Consider the following 13,855-nt stretch of genomic DNA (forward strand, 5'->3'; position numbering starts at 1 on the left):
CGCCCGCTGCGCATCACCGCTGCGCGCTGAGAAGAGCGCCTTAAGTAGGCGGATCACGAGCTGCAAGAGCGTTAGAACGCTCAAAGATGGCGCCCTGAAATGTCCCCATCGCTCCCAAGATGGCGGGCGTAGTAGCAGATCCCCGGGACCGGACCCGCTAAAACAGCGGTGCTTTTACAATATTTTGGTGCGAGTAAGTGGGCAGGAGGCAGCAACCATAAAAACAGGGGAGAAACCAAATAATTCCAACTCAAATACAAAACGGGAAATAAAAAAGCGTAAGGCGCTCTAAAAATGTGCGGCAAGCGCTAAAATTCTGCGTGGCGAGGGTACCTTATCCAGGCTAGCCCCCTGGTCACAGACGCCTTAAGTAGGCGGATCGCGAGCTGCAAGAGTGCTAGAACGCTCAAAGATGGCGCCCTGAAATGTCCCCTTCGCTCCCAAGATGGCGGGCGTAGTAGCAGATCCCCGGGACCGGACCCGCTAAAACAGCGGTGCTTTTACAATATTATGGTGCGAGTAAGTGGGCAGGAGGCAGCAACCATAAAAACAGGGGAGAAACCAAATAATTCCAACTCAAATACAAAACGGGAAATTAAAAAGCGTATGGCGCACTAAAAATGCGCGGCAAGCGCTAAAATTCTGCGTGGCGAGGGTACCTTATCCAGTTCCCCAACTCTCCCGGCTGCAGTTAAAGCGAGAAGAAGAGCCACTTTCCATGACAGAAACTTAAGATCCGCTCTTTGAATAGGCTCAAATGGAGGTCTCATGAGTTGAGCAAGAACCAAATTGAGTTGCCACATGGGAGGGGGAGGTCTAACCGGAGGGAAAACTCTAAAGAGTCCTTTCAAAATTTGTTTGACAATTCTTGCCGACCAGAGGGAAGGACCAGAGGCTGTCCGTCTGAATCTAGATATAGCCGCCAGGTGCACCTTGATAGAAGAATGGGCGAGACCTGACTTGGCCAGAGACAAAATGTAAGGCAAGATCTGATGAGGGGCAGAAGAGAAAGGATGAATGTTTTCTCGGCAGCACCACAAGCAAAAACGTTTCCATTTCGAACGATAGGTTTTATTCGTACTTGGTGCACAGGCTTGAGCTAGCACCTCTTTACACTCCTGAGGGTTATCTAAATTCTGAAACTCTCTGTGTTCAGGAGCCACGCTATCAACTGAAGTGAGCTCGGATCCGGATGTACCACTTGGCCCTGGTACTTCGTCAATAGAGAAGGAACGGGCCGCAGATAAATCGTTGGACCCTGGGAGAGCAGGAGAAGCTCCGTGAACGAAAACTGGCGGGGCCACGCCGGTACTATTAGAATCATTGTGCATGGTTCTGTTTTGAGTTTCCTGAGTAGTCTTGGAATTAGGGGATTTGGAGGAAAGGCATAAACAAATCCGCCTGATCAGGCTATCGAAAGAGCATTCCCCAACGACCCTTGATGGTGTTACCTGTTTGCGTAAAAGCGGCATTTCCTGTTTTCTGGGGAGGCGAACAGGTCTATGGATGGAGTACCCCAACGATTGAAAACTCTGTCGAGAGTGTCCTGGTCCAACTCCCACTCATGACAGACCGACTTTATACGACTCAGTGTATCTGCTGTCGTGTTGAGGGTACCCGGAAGATGTTCCGCCAAAAGAGTGATTTGGGGAAGAATCACCCACTCCCACATCTCCTGGGCCTGCTTGGAAAGTGGCTGAGACCTCGTTCCATCCTGTTTGTTCACATAGTGCATGGCCGTCATGTTGTCTGTATGGACCAGAGCGGTGGAATTCTGTATTCTCGGGAGAAAAGCCTGTAAAGCCAGACGAATCGCCTTGAGCTCCAGAAGATTGATGTGGAGAGTGCGTTGTTCGGGTTTCCAGTGGTCGCTTACTTGAAGGTCTTGCAAGGCAGCCCCCCAGCCTTCTAGAGAGGCGTCCGTGGTCAGTATCAAAGGAGCTGGAGTAACTGTGAAAGAGAGACCCTTTGAGATATTGTCTTTGATCATCCACCAGCTGACCGCCTCTTTCATAAGAGGTGTAACGATTATCTTGTCGTCGAACGAGCCTTCCGTTTGGCGCCATTGCATGTCCATTTGTTCCTGTAGTGGGCGCATACGAAGCCTGTAATGTGGAATTAGGGGAATGCAAGATGAGACTGATCCTAGGAGAGATTTGTATAGGCGAACAGATAGAGATTGTCTTGTTTGTAATCGACGGGATGAAGAAAGCTGATGGAAAAGCCTTGCAACAAGTTGTATCTAGAATGGCCCCCAGAATCTTGGCCGACCTGGAAGGACGAAGGACTGACTTGTCCTTGTTGAGTTGAAGTCCCAGATGATTGAAAAGCTGAATGCAACTTTCACTGCTCTTGTAGTTGCCTGAGAAGATGGTGCTTTTATCAACCAATCATCTAGGTAAGGAAAAACCTGCAGTGACTGTTTTCTGAGAAACACTGCAACTGGGGCCAATACCTTCGTGAAAGTCCGAAAGGTAGGACCTTGAACTGAAAGTGGCTCTTGGCTACTGTAAAGTTTAGAAATCTCCTGTGGGCTGGGTGGATAGGAACATGGAAGTATGTGTCCTAGAGATCCAGAGTTGCCATGTAATTGCCTGGATTTAGAAGACGCAAGATGTCTTGAAGGGATACCATCCGAAACAAGAGTTTTATGAGATAGGTGTTGAGCTCCCTCAGGTCTAAGATTGGGCGCCATTTTTCTACTGTCTTGCGAATAAATCTCTTGCTTCGTTGGGATAGAGGTACTGGCTCTATCGCTCCTTTGAGAAGCAGTTGATGAGCTTCGAGACGTAGAAGGTGTAGATGTTTTGATTCGGTGGCGCAAGGGGCTCTGGAAGGTGGAAGGTGCTGAAACTCTAGTGTGTGGCCAAACCGGATGATATTGAGGACCTACCGATCCGATGTTATGAATTCCCAGCTGTGGAGGCATTGTGATATCCTGCCCCCCACTGGTGTTACAGGGGGTGGAGGAACAGCAGACAGAGCCGGGAAGCCGCTATTGGCGTTTAGAGGAATCTCTCCCCTGACGCCCCTGTCATCCTTTTGAAGGCTGGCGAGAGAAAGATGCTGATTGGCCCTGGCGTTGAGAGTACTGGGGTCTGTACGATTGTGATTGCTGTGAATAGGAGGAGCAGCGCTGCTGTCGGTATCCTCCTCTGTAAGTAGAAAAACCTTTCCCTTTTGCTCCATGGAAAGGTACTTTGCGATATTGAAAAGTCCCAAGGGACCTTACCGTTTCGGTGTCCTTCTTAATATACTGCAGCGCATCGTCCACATGCTTTCCAAAAAGCATTTCCCAATCAAATGGCAGATCTAAGATTTTATTTTGAACTTTCCGGGCGAAACCAGGTGGCCCGAAGTCAACATTGTCGTCTAAGGACAGCAGTACCCGCCAAAGAGCGGAAAGCAGTGGTGGCAATGTCCATTGTGCAATCGATGATCTCTGAAGAAGACCGTCCCCCTTCCTCCAGAATCTTCTTTGCGTCAGCCTTAGAACCATCTGGTAGCTGGTCCATATACGTAGCTAAGTCGCACCACATTTGACGATCATATCGTCCCAAAATTGCTAATGCATTGGCAGCCCTTACAAGGAGGCTGGACATAGAGGTAAACCTTTTTCCCACATTATCTAGACGCCTACCCTCCTAAGATGGTGAACAGCAATGACAACGCAGGGATTACCCTGCACTGCCAATACAACGCAGGAATTACAACGAAAGTCGTTACAACGACCTTCGCTAGAGGGCGCTCTTGGTTAGGGAATAGTTTAATTTTCTATTCAACTGCTTCCTTACTGTCAACGTGGGCTGGAGTTGGAATAGAAAATTAAACTATTCCACTATCCAGCGCCTTCCAGCGAAAGTCGTTGTAATGACTTTCGTTGTAATTTCTGCGTTCTAATGGCACGCGTGGTATTGTCATGTCATACAACCCCTTATCCGGTGGTGTGGTAAGGGGCACCAACGGATTTTCTGACTTCCTTTGGGCCGCCTGAGAGATGACAGAGTCCGGCTTCGGTTGACCAACCAGGCATGCGGGAACATCCTCTGGAGCATAGTATTTCTTCTCCAGTCGCGGGAGAACAGGGATGACGGTAGCTGGAGACTACCTTTATCCCCTCACTCCATATATGTTCCACAATCAGGATTGAACGGACAGACTTTCTTTAAGGCTCCTCAAAATCATAAAGGAAACATTACGATTGTACAGTTGGAATGGGAAGATCAAACCGTTTGGAAGCCCTTTCCATCAGTTAATGGGATCCTCCGATGTCCGCTGGAGGAGAAGCTATAGGATCCGGTGAATATTGAAGCAGGATCTGGGATAATGTAGTCGTCCCATTCCTTATCTAGATTTGGGACCTGTTCGATGCTCTGGTAATCATCTGATGAATCATCATGCACTGTGACGACATTTTGATGATGTTCAGTTGGACCCGGCTCCGGAGGTAGAGGTAGTTGAGGAGCTACTGTGTCCGAAGAATAAGTTGTAGGTGGCAGAGGAGGCACCAGTATTGATTGTTGGTCAGAGGACTGTGATGGAAATCTACTCTTATAATCCAACAACATGACTTGTAGAACACTAATAAGTGAAGACGGCATGGCCACCATACCCTTGAGGTCTAGTTTGTGGCAGGTATTGCTGCTGGTCACTATAATAGTCTTCAGAGTCCGAGTCCTGGTATTTTACTTGTAGTTGGGATGGACTGTATGCATCCCCATAAGGACCCTCATCCTCATCTGAAAATTCCTCATCCAAAAGAAGTGCTGGAGGTAATGGTGTCACTCTGCAAGGAGATGTCATTTCTGGTGTAATTTGGCGTCTTTTTATTGAAATGTGCACTTTCTGAATCGTCGACGATCTCGTCGGAGGAGAAATTGTCGATGAAGAGTGAATCGTCGACGACGATGGAATGATCGTCAATGGTATCGTCGACGATGTCGACGTCGACATCGTCGTCGTCAACACCATCGTTGGCGTCATCCTCGTCGACGTCGAAGTAGTCATCATCGTCGACGACTGTAGCAAAGGAAGACCGCTCCCCAGCGGAACAAGGACTCTGTACCCCCTTACGGGGATTCATACCATGACCCCCCCTCTTCTCTTCACAGCATAACGACTAGACGAGCACAGCAGGGCGATACTATCCACCAGAAGAGGACGAAGACGTTGGTCCCTTTAACTGGGGGGATCTCAGAGAGTGGGCAGAGCCGATAGCCACGTCAAAAGCAGCAGACGAGGCAGAACAGGTCTGCTTGTTCACCGGAGGTGTAGGAGAGCGGAGTCGAGTGAGGAGTTGGCGCAGGAAGCAGTAGTTGGAGGATTTGGAGAACATACAGAGACCGGAATACCATCTACGGAGAGTCGGAGGAAGAGAGAAGACCCGTTGGCGGCGCGGGAGCCAGGAGGCCATCGGCAACACGAGCCGCCCAGCCGCACGCCTGGAGGTGTGTGGCTCACCCAGGTACGAGAGCGTATAGCGGGCTGGGCGGGGAGAAAGTGCGGGTCCGTGACGTGACCTAGTTCCCCTTTTTTCCGGTAGCCGGTTCTTTCCCTGCACCAACCCCCGCCCTCACAACGCCGTAATTACTTCACTGGTGGTGCATCCTCACTCCCTTTCCCCTTGACATGTACAATATTGGATAAAAGGACAGACACTTGTCCTCTCTGTCTTTTCTCCTGTACGCCTCGAGCCCTTTGCACTACACGACGGAGCCATCCACGCCCGGCACCCCCAGCAACACGGAGCCTTCAGCGCCCGGTCCCTGGAGAAGTCCCGGAATGTTAAAGAGGGAAGAGGAAAGCGCTAGGAGGAGGAGGAGGAGAGAGCGAAGTCGTTCACCACAGAGAGTCCATACGAGAAAGACTTGTACGGACTTCTTGTTTTCTAAAAAAAAAAAACACTATAACCAAAACTCGGCTCTTGCCCATTTCTGCCACCCGCGCTACAACGACATTGTAACTAGTACCTGAAGCGTCGACTATGTCGTCGTCGTCGAAGCTCTCGTCGACGCGCCCTCGACTGAGCTGAAATCGACGGCAGGTTAACCTTATATGCTGTCATCGACGTACCTGATGTTGTCGTCATCAACGGACGGATATTCCAGTCAGATTTTCCTTCCTGAGGTACAGAAGCTAGTTTTTTTAACAGCTTTGGCTTGTCAAATGGTGGAGGTGAAAAAGAAGGACCATGGCTCGCCTTCTGAGTAGAAAGTACCTCAGGAACTAGTCCCTCCCTCTCCTTTACACCTCAGTGAGGAGATTTTTTGGGACTGGGCCTGTCAGACCTATCAGAGGTCTTTTGTAAGGCTTCAGCAGGGGGGTCAGCCGAAGTTGAATTGGAAGACCTACACCTCTTACTAGCCCTCCTTGAAGATGTTGCTGAGAAGGCATCATCACTGTCACTGGATATTATTTCCTTTCGTGACTTCAACTTCTGCAACCAGGTCAGTAAACGTCCCTCGCGGCCTCTCAGGATCTTGGAAGAGAAGGTCCGACAGATCTTACAGTCAGTGGCCTTGTGGTCAGGGTACAAGCAATAAATGCAGTCCTTATACTTGTCCTCGACATAAAGTCTCTTCTTAGAACAAGTGGCACAGGCTTTAAACAAAGCTTTCTTCTCCTTGTCTGACATCCTGAAGAGAACTGTAGAGAAAAACAGATGAAATCCAAAGTTGAAGAGAAATCTGAGCAGAGCTCAGTGGAGACTCCCTTAGCGCAACGTGCGGTAGACAATCTGAGGCTCTCTCAGGAAGGTTCTAATGGGTGAGGCTAATCTGATTGGTTGTTACATGATTTTGGTCTCCTTTTACAAAAAGAGGTGGATATGCTACAAAATAAGATGAAGCCTAGGCCTTTCTTTCTCTTTTGTACCTACTGCTATGTTATTTTTTATTTACCGAGGCTCCCATTCCGACGACAGGGAGTGATACAAGTTATGGGAATCTATGAAAGTTCCAATACTGGAGTAACAAAGTACTCTGCCCTGAGGAACTGCAAAACTGCCTCAGGACCCACCTCTGCACCCAACGCCCATGGAACGAGTCCAAGTGGCCCACCGGTTCTGCGAAGGTTCCCCAGCGTTTCTGAACCAGAGTGCACTGTGGATTGACGCATGCCAGACTCCACCTCAACGTCTGCAGCCTCAACCCGAAGACATCCCCTGACCATGATCTACCTGGTAAGCTGTTTGCTGACACCATAGGACACCCCTGAACCCGAAGCAGCTGGGCCTTGGGGAGCTTTACCAATGGTGCCGCTATGTCCCCTAGCATTAGAACTTACCTGGGCAGCTGTGGGTTTTCTCTGTTCAGCCTCCTGGGCCACGCCTGCTGCCTCTTTTCAAAACCTATCTCCTCCATTGAGTTGCATTGGACGCCAGGGGCTGTGTTGGCACTCTGCGCCTTTCCGCCCCTGTGCCGCTGAGGGTCTAAGTTTAGTGCTGCCTTGTGTTCCCCCTGTGCTTACCTTAACGTCAGGAGATTGACCCCTGACACTGTTCTACTCACCTGGTAGCAGCGCATCTTCGATCACCCCCAGTCTCCCCTGGTTAACATTAGTGGACCAACCTGAGTTTTAGCTCTGCACCCACTTGCCCCTATGCGGCTGGTGGTGCCGTCTTGGTTTTAATCTGAACCCTGCCTGGGGTTGATCACAGACCCTGAAGACTAGATTTGTAAGTCGTGTACTTACCTGCAAAACTGCATTCGTGTTTTTCTCCCATAGGTTAACATTGCTGAACGGAAAAATTTAACTAAGTTTCCACTTTTGAAAGTGAAACGTATTTTTTTTTAAACGTACTTACCTTTTAACGTACATCTTGGTCTTAAATTAAATCATGAAAGAAGCTTAGTTTTCTAATATCGGTGTGGCTCTCCTTTTTGAGTCATGTGTCATTTATTAATCACTGTGTGTATAACAAATGTCTTACACTCCTCTGTGTTAGGTCTAAGGCTGCTCGACCACACTACCACAAATAGAGCACTTTGGGTTTACATTGAGCTCTGTACACTTTTGGGGAAATCGCTGGACTCTACACGATATAACCACTTAGCGGTATTTCACATAAACAGCCAGCTTCCTACATGCACTGTGTCCAGAACTGCTCAGATGAAAAGGAGCGTCTGACAGGGAGTCAGGTGTGACTTCGGAACGCTGATAGTGAACCCCAGAGAGTGCAGAAGGTCCGCTGCAGTCTGGAGGTGGGAGGCGACTAACTGGAATGAGACTGCCTTCAACAGCCAGTCGTCAAGATAGGGGAAGACTGGCACCCCTGATCTCCACAGGTGAGCTGCAAACAGCACCTTCACCTTGAACACCCAAGGGGCGCTGGTAAGGCCAAAAGGGAGCACAACAAGCTAAAAGTGCTCAAGGCCCACCGTGAACTGCAGGTAACATCTGTGTGCAGGAAGAACGGGGATGTGAAAGTATGCATCCTGCAAGTCCAATGCTACCGTTCAGGCTCCCAGTTCGAGGTCAGACAGAACTTGAGCGAGCATGAGCATTTTGAATTTCTCCTTTTTCATGAAGGAATTGGAAGGGCTCAGCTCTAGTATAGGACAAAGGCCTCCATCCTTCTTGGGCATCAGAAAGTAGGGTAGGGGGAATAACAACCATGGCCTACTTCTCATGTCGGCACCCTCTCTATGGCTCACTTAACCAAGAAAGCTGTCACTTCCTGTCGGAGAAGAAGAGGTGGTTCTCTGTAGTCTGTCACAAGTGGGTGGCAAGAGTGGAGGGATGGTCACAAAGGGCAGGGAGTAGCCCCTTTGGACAATCTGGAGAATCCAGCGGTCGGATGTTGTTGACCACCAGTGTGCAGGTAATGGAAACTCCCTTTGTGGCCACGAAAGGAGTGAAAGGAGGGCTGGAGTTGGCGAGGGGCCATAGAAAAGCCCAAGGACCTGACCGTAGTTCTGCTATCCTTGAAGCACTCCAGCGCAGAGTCCGCCTTGTCTCCGAAGAGATAGGAGCCGTCAAAGGGCATGTCCATAAGTGAAGCTTGGCCATCCCTTGAAAACACAGTTGTGGCAGCATAAGGCCAATGGCAAAGAAACTGCTCTGCTTAGCGAATCGGTTGGTCCAGCCCACATCTGATCGTAAATTTATCTGCATCTCTCTTGTCAGCCATAGCTTGGGAGAGTATGGCCCGGGCCCCCTCCAGGACCAGAGGTAGCACCTGGTCAACTAAATTCCAGAGTGAATGGGAGTAACGGCCCAAAAGGCACATGGTGTTCACAGACCTCAGTGCCAGGCTGGTGGAAGAAGACATTTTCTTGCACAAGGTGTCCAGCCTTTTGGATTCCCTATCTGACGGGGTAGTAGGAACGTGTCAGGGTTTACTCAGGAGCTGGAGGCTTGGACCTCCAAGCTCTCTTGGGTAGGGTGCTAAGTGAGAAAATTGGGGTCCTCTGGGGCAGGGCAACGGCAGTGGACAACTGCTCTTTTCATAGGAACCCCTGTGTAGGACTTGAACCAAGCCCAAGCAGGACGTCCGTGAGGGGGTGAATCCCGGTTGAAGCACCTACGTCAATACGTTAGTCTTTACTGCCACAAAGGGCAGGTTTAGGTTCAGGACCTCTGCCGCCATAGTAAATGAGGCTCCCTCCTTCGTAGCCACGGTTGGGGGAGAGACCTAATCAGTATATGAGGAGGTGTCTAGTCCACTGGCTTCTGTCAATTTCTCACACCAAATGTCCTCATTGGGGTCTAGGCACTGGAATTTGTAAGGGCTCAGTGGCCCCTCCAATATTCCTCATGTCCCAGCCCATAAGACTAGGGCTCGGGCCTGGAAGGAATGTTTCCAGCCAGCGCCGGAATCAGCGTCATCAGTTGATGCCCATCATGCTCCGTGTCGCTGCCGGGGATTAGAATGGGGGTGGCACAGCCTTAGGACGTTGTCGACAGCAAGGCAGCCGCCGGTGAAGCTCGAGGTGCTCGACCAGCGCCAGTCCAGATCCATCTGTGGATCCAAGGGGTCTGACTGGTGCTGAGGGTGAACTCACTAGCAGAATACTAGTAGGGGCTTCGTCCAAACCCGTTGGGCTCGAAGGTGCTCCAGCATAGACAGTCCACCCAAATATGAGGTGCATGTCCTCATTAAATTTACAGCGTGGGCGTGGGTCGCTCCGGCTCCTGGAACCTCAGAGCGGCGTGAAGACAGCCCGAGTGCAGGCTCCAGTGCTGAGCCAGGCCTCGAGTGTAGTCACTACCTCATCGAATTACTTCGACAGACGGGACAAAGTTGAAGATCTCTTTGACTTCTTTTTGTGGTACTTACCGGAGTGGGATGACTTCAACTGAGACGAAGATTGATGGCTCCTCAACCGATCCTGGGAGCTTCCTCTCGACCTGGATCAAGACAGTTGCAGCGTTGAACATCGAGTGGCAAGGAGCTTGAGGCATTGCTACCTCAAAGCCTTGGGGTGCATGCCGTGAAAATCGACCCATGTCTTAGCATTGTGGACGTGCTCAGGACACCTGGGATAGACGAACTGTGTGTCCGTCACCGACATTTGTTGGTGACCAGCGCAACAGGGCTTGAATCCAGCCTATTCGCGGACATACCTGCCTCACAAGGAGACAATGTCTCAGAAATCTTCAAAGAAAAGGGTCAAAAAAAGGTCAGTAAAAAAGTGACTTGGGGTAGCTCTTCTCCGGAACTGTGTTGACTGGTGCGGAAAGAAAAAAACTGACATCAGCGCATCACTTCCGGCAAGAGCGACCGTACAAAGAGCCGAACTGCACCACCTATCAGCATGCAGGGGTACTGCTCACTAAAAAAAATGTGGATCCAGTCTGATGCCTGTGAATAATTCTAAGGTAAGGAAGCTGTAGCTAGAAGTCTCTATCAAATCAGTAGAACATTTGTAATTATTACATTCATTTTCTTTCCAGTTTTGGCCTACAAATGTAAGCTAGTGTGCAGGAAAGATGATATATTGCAATAAGTACTCTGAATCACTTGATAGCACTAACCACTGTTCCAAAACTCAATAACTTGAGCACATTAAAAATGGATAGGCTTCCTTACCTATATTTTTTCACTAGATTTTACCATATGAATTACTCAATGGTCAGCACACAATGAAAAAATCATTATAAGATGCAGCTCTGTTTTCAGTTCTGTGTATTGTGTGTTTTTTGATAACCTGTCCCTGCAACCACAAGGGTCTAAGCGATGTAATGGTATATTGCTTTTGTAAATCAACCATAGGTGTAAAAATTGTCAGCATTGTCAATTGCTATTTTTTTCCAACTTATTTTCAGATTCTTTTATTTCAGCGATTAGTTTCTTTGGAAAAACCATGAGTGTTCTACATACAGTTTACAATTATATTAGTGACCTCTTGGTGAATTCAAAAATGTGTCTAGTTATCAGAAACGTATAGCTTTCTGGGCTCATCCATCAATTTTCACCACAAACTGCAAGTACATTGAAACCACAAAAAAGTAGGAAACATGGACTATTGCTTAAAAAAGTTAAAACAACGTGGTTAACAATTTCTTTTTTTGTTTCACGGCTCTGCTTATACCTAGAAGCGAGGAAGACTGTGGTGTTAGCACAGCACATCTTTTGGTGACGTCACTTTAAGAAGAAACATACACTTTCGTGCACAGCACTTTTTTACCACCTTTTATTAAAAAATGCTAAATTTTGGTTATTTTCTCAGTTCCCACCAGAAAAATTCACAAACCGTGGGTACCTTTAGTATGCCCAACATGTGGTAAGAAAGGACACAAATTTGGCCTCAATACCTTTTGTGGAAGAAATAAATTATGAAGGGTTAAGCCCAACGTGCTCCAAACATCAAAAACGTAGCTCTGGACTGTGAGTGAAAATGCCTCAGCAGCTAAGGGAATTATATTACCAGCTACTTATCTTTTGTTTTTAAATCTTGCAACATTATTAATTACTTGGGCTTCAGAGGCTCTGAGACCTTACTACCACACACATGCAAAAGTCCAGCTTTATTTAACATCTCTAGAAAATTACATTAACATCCAACAGTTGGACTGCCCAACAGATCAGTACATTTATGTTTCTACGAAGGCATGACAGAAGCTCTCTTCAGCACCTGCTCTAAGGAGAAGTTGCCACGTGCAATAATACTTGTGCTAGCTATAGTAAAACGAAATCTACCTGGTAGTAAAGTGTTAGTAATTTTGAATATCTGTTGTAGCTGAGAATGAGAAACGTATCATTAAAATAAAGTCCAGAATGAACTCATCAATCAGTAGATTGAATGAGAATGAGGACAGGAGTCCTCCTGGTGTATGAACATTCACAAATCAGGGCTGGATTGGGATATCAGGTAATCAGACTGTGCCCAACGGCTGTTTTTACTGTTGTTTTCCCTGATATTGAAACAAACATTGCCTGCAGCAAGCTCAAATCCATGAAATCTTCCATACTGTGCAGAACACTTATACAGTGTGTCTTTACAAGTTCAAAATGGCACCACATTGCACACATGGACCACTTTTTTAGCTATCTAATTCAACAATTGGGCCTCTTTTATTTTGGTATCCGGTCTATTTTCTGTTCCAGTCCGTACCATGCACATAGTTTCTTTTAGATAAGGCAACTAACTGGCCCAAGGCTACTGAGTGGCTAAGTGTAGAAACAATACGATTAGAGGGACAGCCAAGCAGCTACCCAGTCACTCTGGTGTGAAGAAAGGGTTAGCCAAAGACCTAAATGAAAATGCAAACGGGGGTTACTTATTCCTGACTTTATTCCACAGCCAGTATTGGAAAGGGCTGGGCACGATTGTATGGCGGTGGCTTTTTGTTAATCAATAGGGAGTTCTTTTCCTTATCCTCTGGGGAGTTTGTTAACCCACTTTGTCAGTGTGATTAGACATATTCTCACCCACCAAATCGTTCATGGGCATACCGATCTCCATATAGTTTATAGGCTGTTCTCATCGATTAAAACCTAAAATCAGCATCAGCGTTAAATTGGCAAACGCTACTCAGGGAGGTTATGAGTTATTCCCCATATCGCTACATGATTCATTTGGGCTAGTCGTTGCCACAATTGTTTTGTGCTTCCATTAAATCCTGCTCTATCCTGATGATGACCCTTATATAAGAAACATTTATGGGACCAAAACGTCGACAAATATATTAGCGGACTGTCTTCTAATTTGATAAGGAATATGACACTTTGACATAGAGTGGTGTGTAACAACAATTGTATCCATATCAGTCACTTGTATATATGCTTTCTGTATAGCATTTGTGCACTTTAAATTCACTCTTTTCACTTTTAGTATTCTTTGGAGCTCCTCGTTTCTAAACAATATGTTCCTTTATAGAAAAATTATCTTTAACCCTATTGTTTTAAATGAATTTAACAAATTTTGATTTGATTCCTGTTCAAACCAATCTAGTGATGGTTTTTGTATGGTTGCCATGGAAGTTGAGGCTTACACTTCCCTCATAGGGACCATTCTTTTTCCTTTAAAAATTGTCTTACCCTGGTCCCAGGCTTATTGGGCTGCCCCTTTTCTTAAGAGCATGGATAAAAATACGAGCAGGGGGATTTCCTGACTTTGAGGAAATACGTTTTATGTCTCAGACGTGGTGGAAAAGGATTTGATAGGGAGGATAATTAAATGCAGCTATCTTCCACCATATATCCTCAACTAGATTTTAGTACTTCAAAAATGTCAAATGTTTGTAATTTTTAATATTTCAATTAAACAATTCTTTTGGAAACTGATGAGCAAATTTTTAAGAAATACATGGGTTTAGTTTGATCTCATGTATACTCGCATACCCTTCAGATTAATGTAATGCGCTTTGAAGTACATAAAGAATTGCACAGATTTTGTATTGTTTTATTATC

General features: G+C 47.1%; 1 protein-coding gene across 2 annotated transcripts in view; it reads left to right on the forward strand.

The window, feature by feature from the left end:
* CPAMD8 (C3 and PZP like alpha-2-macroglobulin domain containing 8) overlaps positions 1 to 13,855 on the forward strand; it is a 1,183,022-nt gene that overhangs the window by 886,041 nt on the left and 283,126 nt on the right. The gene's annotated exons all lie outside the window — the stretch shown is intronic.

This window comes from Lissotriton helveticus, chromosome 12 (assembly GCF_964261635.1).
Source record: "Lissotriton helveticus chromosome 12, aLisHel1.1, whole genome shotgun sequence".
Taxonomy (NCBI): Eukaryota; Metazoa; Chordata; class Amphibia; order Caudata; family Salamandridae; genus Lissotriton; species Lissotriton helveticus.